The 6,765-nt window shown below is 40.8% G+C and overlaps 2 non-coding genes across 2 annotated transcripts; one reads left to right on the forward strand and one right to left on the reverse strand.

Moving 5' to 3' along the window:
• Positions 1–5,341: 5,341 nt before the first annotated feature.
• trnar-ucu lies at positions 5,342–5,433 on the reverse strand. Its single transcript is given in 2 exon segments — positions 5,342–5,377; positions 5,397–5,433. It is a non-coding gene; the product is annotated as a tRNA-Arg (tRNA).
• A 534-nt stretch (positions 5,434–5,967) lies between these two features.
• On the forward strand, positions 5,968–6,040 carry trnak-uuu. Its single transcript has one exon. It is a non-coding gene; the product is annotated as a tRNA-Lys (tRNA).
• The last annotated feature ends 725 nt before the right edge of the window (positions 6,041–6,765 follow it).

The raw sequence follows: 6,765 nt of genomic DNA on the forward strand, positions 1-6,765 counted from the left end.
AAAATCTAGCTAAATGTTTATCAAATCCATATAAACAATTGCTTGATTTAAGCAAATTGGAGTCAATTTATCCCTGGTCATGGACCACAGTCCCACTGCTCTGCAGCCTGATCTGAGTAAAAGCTTGCTCCCTGTTTTGCACCTAGGGGCCAATTACAGGAAAGGACCCAGGGTACAAACATTCAGTGAGCTCTGGCTGCATGGCCCTTACACAACTTTATCGACTCTGTTTACTTGGAGAGCCACAGAAGTATAAAACGTGTAGCCATTGGTGCTTTAGAGACAAAGATGGGTGAAGCTAATGCCTAAGTTGGGAAAGAGAGGAGTAAACAAAAGGTGGCCAATTGGGATGTCACAAAGGGGGTGAAGGAGTTACTCAGCAAGAGTTGATGTGGGTATTTTTCTTCCTCTTTCAAGAATTTACTTATCCCCAAATCCCTTCCCCTGCTTACTGATAACAACAAGAGTGGGCCTTAGAGCTGAGAGAGAGAGTGTTGACTCAAATATTATATCCAGTTAATGTGGGATATAAAAGGATAAGGAGATCCCCCCCCCCCCTACACTTTACCCATGGGGTCAAGAAAAGGGCCGGGTTAAAATGTTTAAAATTATAAACTGTAAAAAAATACATGTATATTGAAGCAAAAGTGTGTCGCTAAATTATTTCTAAAAGTTTTGATTAAACCCTGAACATTAAGTTATCTTTTACCCCTTGGAGCAAAAAAACAACAACAACCTAACAAGTACATGATGAGGTGGCCGAGTGGTTAAGGTGATGGATTGCCAATCTATTGTGCTCTGCACGCGTGGGTTTGAATCCCATCCTTGTCGGTGGAAGAAATTTTAATGTAGGTGTTGTAGCTAAATTACTAAGTGTAAATGGCAAATAATGGTATCTCTCTACTACCTACTCTCCCTCAGGAGGCTGAAAAAAAAGCTGCTTGGCCACTAAGTCCCTCACAAAAGTCTACAGATGCACCACTGAGCGCATTCTGTCAGGCTGTGTAACCGCCTGCATTGCCAGCAACCGCAGTGCTCCCCAAAGGGGGGTGCGTTCCAACGCATCACCAGGTGCACACTGCCCGCCCGCCAGGAAATCTCCAGGACCTGGTTTCACAGGAAGGCCAAGAAGATCATCAAGGACTTCAACCACCTGAAGCACAGCCTGTTCACCCTGCTAGGATCTAGAACAGTGATTTCAAACCTTTTTCGGTTACTGTACCACCAACTGAAATTTTTCTCCAACAGGAGTACCCCTAAAGTACCCCCTCATGTGCATTTTACCAATAAGTGTATGGTCTCATGAGTCTTCTCAAGTACCCCATGTAGATAGGCCCAGTACCCTTGGTTGGGAACCACCGATCTAAAAGACGAAGACAATACAAGTGCATCAAAGCTGGGACCAAGAGACTGAGAAACAGCTTATATCTATCTACAGGCCATCTGACTGTTAAACATTAATCACTAGCTAGCCTCCGCCTGGTACCCTGCCCTGAACCTTAGACACTGCACTCTACCCTGCGCGTTAGACTGCTGCCCTATGTACATAGTCATTGAACACTTGTCACTTTAATACTGAATTATTGTCATGGCTCATCCTATATTTTTTTTTCATACAAAAACATATAAAACATAAAAATACAAAAAAAAACACTGAAAACAAGGCAGGGAAGGAGTTCAATAAAGCATTGAATTTCAAATGAATACATGATTGACAAGATTGGATATGATTAAGCTAGAGTTTGATGATATGAGAGTGCAAGAGACAGACAGAAATAGAGAAAACCAAAATAGTATCAGAGAATGAAATAGAGGGTAAGAGAGATATGTTAGGTTGAATAAGGGAGCCTATAGTTACCCTACAAATGATTGACTGGAATGAATCAAATCAACATAAAAGTGATGACATACTGTATGAATAACGTCTGAATCACAGATGTCTGTGTTCATGATGCGATGCTGCATAAAGCAAGCTCAGCCCTGTTAGTAGCTCTATTGTCCAATTGTAATTGTTCTCTTTTTCTGTGTAAAGGGCCTAGGGTGACCACATTTAAAATATTAAAATGTAGGACAACAGGATGATTTTGCTGGACATTCACAGGACAGTCTCACCTACATGACATTTTCTGAGGAGGCATCACCGACAGATGTAGCCTATTGAATCTCATTATACACTGAACAAAAATATAAAATGCAACATGCAACAATTTCAAGGATTTTACTGAGTTACAGTTCATATAAGGAAGTCAGTCAATTGAAATTAATTCATTAAACCCTAATCTATGGATTTTAAATGACTGGAAATACAGATATGCATATGTTGGTCACAGCTACCATAAAAACAAAGGGGTGTGGATCAGTAAACCATTCCATATTTGGTGTGACCACCATTTGCCTCATGCAGCGCAACACATCTCCTTCGCATAGATGGGTGGTGACATGCTCAATGGGTGGTGACATGTCTGGTGAGTATGCAGTCCATGGAAGAACTGGGGCGTTTTCAGCTTCCAGGTATTGTGTAAAGATCCTTATGACATGGGGTCGTGCATTATCATGCTGACATAGGAAGTGATGGTAGAGGATGAATGGCATGGCAATGGGCCTCAGGATCCCATCCCATCATGCATTCAAATTACCATCAATAAAATGCAATTGTATTCATTGTCCGTAACTTATGCCTGCCCATACCATAACCCCACCGCCACCATGGGACACTCTGTTCACATCAGCAAACTGCTCGCCCACACGACGCCATACACAATGTCTGCCATCTGCCCGGGACAGTTGAAACCTGGATTCATCCCCGAAGAGCACACTTCTCCAGTTCGCCAGTAGCATTCGAAGTTGAGCATTTGCCCACTGAAGTCGGTTACGACGCCGAACTCCAGTCAGGTCAAGACCCAGGTGATGACGACGAGCACGCTCATGAGCTTCCCGGAGATGGTTTCTGACATTTTGTGCAGAAATACTTTGGTGGCTGGTCTCAGACAATCCCGGAGGTGAAGAAGCCAGATGTGGAGGTCCTGGGCTGGCGTGGTTACATGTGGTCTGCCAAATTCTCTAAAACGATGTTGGAGGAGACTTATGGTAGAGAAATTGACATTACATTCTCTGGGCAACAGCTCTGGTGGACATTCCTGCAGTCAGCATGCCAATTGCACTGTGGTGTTGTGTGACAAAACTACACATTTTAGAGTGGCCATTTATTGTCCCCAGCACAAGGTGCACCTGTGTAATGGTCATGCTGTTTAATTAGCTTCTTGATATGCCACACCTGTCAGGTGGATGGGTTATCTTGGCAAAGCATAAATGCACACTAACAGGGATGTAAACAAATTTGAGCAAAATAAGCTTTTTGTGTGTATGGAACATTTCTGGGATATTTTACATGTTGTGTTTACATTTTTGTTCAGTGTATAATATGCATCCTCCAATTGCAACGTCTGCCTATTCCTATACATATTCTCTTAAGAACAATATAAAGCCTTCCTATATTTTGTTTCATTCCAATCACATTCTGCCTAGTGGCGCGTGCGGTTGAGTTTTGGCCACATGAGAAAACAATTGTGACTATTCATCTAACCATCCTAAAATCTCATTAGAAATTAGGTGGTGCATTTGTGTAACAGTAACTTTTTATACAGTATTATTATATTTGTTTCTGTTATGTAGAATACTAATGAATCATTATGTGATCTTCCAAGGCGCTGATTAAGCTTTGATTTAACCTTACTCACACCATTGTAAGAAGTGGTGGAGAGACACTCAGGATGGAATCTAGTGCTGCTGGAGCACACCCATCTTTTAATATTGTGGGGTGGTTTTGTGCTCTATGGAACACTAGTCAGATTGAATAAGGTAATACAAATCTGTGGGAAGATCATTGGAGAAAGCCAGGAACCCCCCAGGGACATCTATATAAAACAAGTGATGAAAAAGGGGATACAAATATCCTTGGGCATTACACACACACTCAGGCATTGTGGCCCTTCCTCCCGCTAACCAATCAATCATGTCCCACATTAAATCAACAAATTCAAACACCACTTATTTAGAAAAATCGTTGATTTGTCCTATATAGACGTTCCAACCTTTCTCTTGGAATCACGTTGCGCTTATGAGAAGATATATAGATGGTGTGGTAGGCCTAATGGGGACATTAAATACCTCTCCATTGTTGAGATCTGATATTCTGCACAGTGCGTGCCAATATGTCTGGCTACTGAACTCTCATCTCCCTGACCTTGGCCAGCTGACCTGATTGGTTGCCATGTTGCTGGGCAACTATTATTCTGATGCCAGACATATTTAGCAAATCAGCTGCAGGCAATTATCTGGTTTGTATCGATTTGGCTACTTTGACCCATCTCCACCAGTAGATGCTGTATATCTGTGCTACAAACTCTGGACTCCTTAGTGTTTGTGTTTCACTGTCAATGTAAGTGGACTTTGTGGAGCCAGAGTGCCTTTATTACTTCAAGTTATATTGGCCTACATATTGTATATTCCTGTTCCCTATATGTAACAATCCCTTTATTACATTGTCACTAGCCAACTATACCTAACTGTCAGCCAGTATAACTTGGTTAGTATTTCACCTGTATGTAATATGCCATGTTACATCGCATGTTTTGTACCCTTTTGGTTTAGTTATAATAAGTAGGTCTACTTTGGTTGTTGTCTAATTAGTAACACCAAATATGTTATGTGGTAACACCCTTGCCATTGAGGCCTAAAATGGCCACAGCCGCCATGTACCGCATCCAATACAGCTGCCGCTTCCAGTTGTTATTATTGTCATGTGACCATTCCAAGATGGCGGCTATGTATGGATTAATACTTGCCTATGTATGGATTAATACTTTTTATAATGTTCTGTTAGCTTACACTGTTCATAATGTTTTAGCCTTCTGGCTATATTAGCTTATCCCCTTCTTTAAAACTATGGGTCCACCTTACCCGGGTGGTGCTCTCCTTTCACAGAGGTTTGAAGCAGAGGAAGCAATGGAAAAATGCCCCTCACTCAGTAGTGTTAGTCATTAATCCCCATTAATTGAAATAGGCCTACCTTGGACATTGACGTGACAAACAGATATATACCCTTCAAAGTAATTACCTAGATTATAATGGTCTACATTAACTATTATTTACATATATGCTATAAAAAAAAATGCTATAAAAAATGTTTTTATCAAGTAAAAAACTTGACGTGAGAAATGCATAGAGATTAAAATTATGTTTGATATGCCTTGAGGAGTATAAAGACCGTACTGGTTGCACTTCAGGAAAAAAAAATCGCGTGGGTTATATTGCATGCAATTACTGAAATCCGCAAAAGATGCGACTCCGGTGGGACTCGAACCCACAACCTTTGAATCACTCCTCAAGTGCTTGACTAGAAGTCCAATGCGCTATCCATTGCGCCACGGAGCCACCTGTTGATAGGCTACGCGCTAGCTAATATAAGGTTGCGGTGTCCCGAAATACCTTACATAGTAATGTCACAATGGTCGCGTCATATGTGAAGGAAGACAAGTTTATTATTATTCATTTTTTTGTTAAGACAGGCAAGTGTAGATGTCAAATGCTGTTTGTGTACATACAATAAACTCAGTTCCACAAAAAAAAAGAGGAGTGCATTGTAAGTGAATAAAGTATAATCTACATTAGCCCAGATAATTTTGCTGTGGTATGCATTGAGTAACAATAATGTAATTTGCTGGTGGCTTCTGGCCGAGATCTGAAACAGTTGAAGTTTAGCTTGCCACGGACGAGTTTTGCAGTGAATGGAACAGAAAGGGACAGCTATTTCGCATTGTCAATAGGGAAAGAATCACATGTTGTTTAGTGAAATAAGCGAATATATGGCGCTAGCTGACAATGTAACTATATGAACAGCTGGCCCTGAGACGAGATTAGCGTTTTAGAAATTTGTTAAAATAACATACGTGGCTAGTTGAAGCAAGAGCCCGGATAGCTCAGTCGGTAGAGCATCAGACTTTTAATCTGAGGGTCCAGGGTTCAAGTCCCTGTTCGGGCGATGTCTTTAATATTTTTACCTGCTAAATATTACTGGACAATCTTACATTTCATTAGCTAGCTAGGCGGCTGAACGAAATTTTGCACTCAAAGGCACATTGAAGACCCCGCCCAAGTTGTATTCTGTGTTTACACTAATTTGTTAAATTCACAAGGTTCGTTTCTTATATTTGAAAATAAAAGAGAACCGCACACTCTAGGAGCTCAGATGCAAAAATGTAATTACCAACGTTTCGACAGCCAAGCTGTCTTCATTAGGGTATAGTCACAAACACTGCGGGATGACTCGCTTATATAGTGTCAAAAGACACAGGTGTCTGTAATCATGGCCAAGAGTGGCCTAATATCATTGGTTAATTATCAAATATTAAAATGGCATACAAACAGCAGCATACAAACAAATGGATAGCATACGATCATACATTCCTTTTAGACTACACAAGCTTACAAACAATTACAATGGCAAAGTCACAATAATCACAAGACGGGAACAAGGGTCTTTAAGTTAAATATCCAGACAGCCTCTCGTTTTAACAATGGAGAAACAGACTATTTTCAACCCTCTCAAAAATGTTTTCTTGCCTAACATCATTATTTGGAAACGGTATATTGATATTTTTGTTCTATTGGAGAGGTGATGCAAAACTGCTCCAGGCTTTCCATGCTTTTCTTAACTCCTGTTCTGATCATTTGAGATTTACTATGCAATCTGATACACGTCAAGCT

This window comes from Oncorhynchus tshawytscha, linkage group LG34, assembly GCF_018296145.1.
Source record: "Oncorhynchus tshawytscha isolate Ot180627B linkage group LG34, Otsh_v2.0, whole genome shotgun sequence".
NCBI classification, from domain to species: Eukaryota; Metazoa; Chordata; class Actinopteri; order Salmoniformes; family Salmonidae; genus Oncorhynchus; species Oncorhynchus tshawytscha.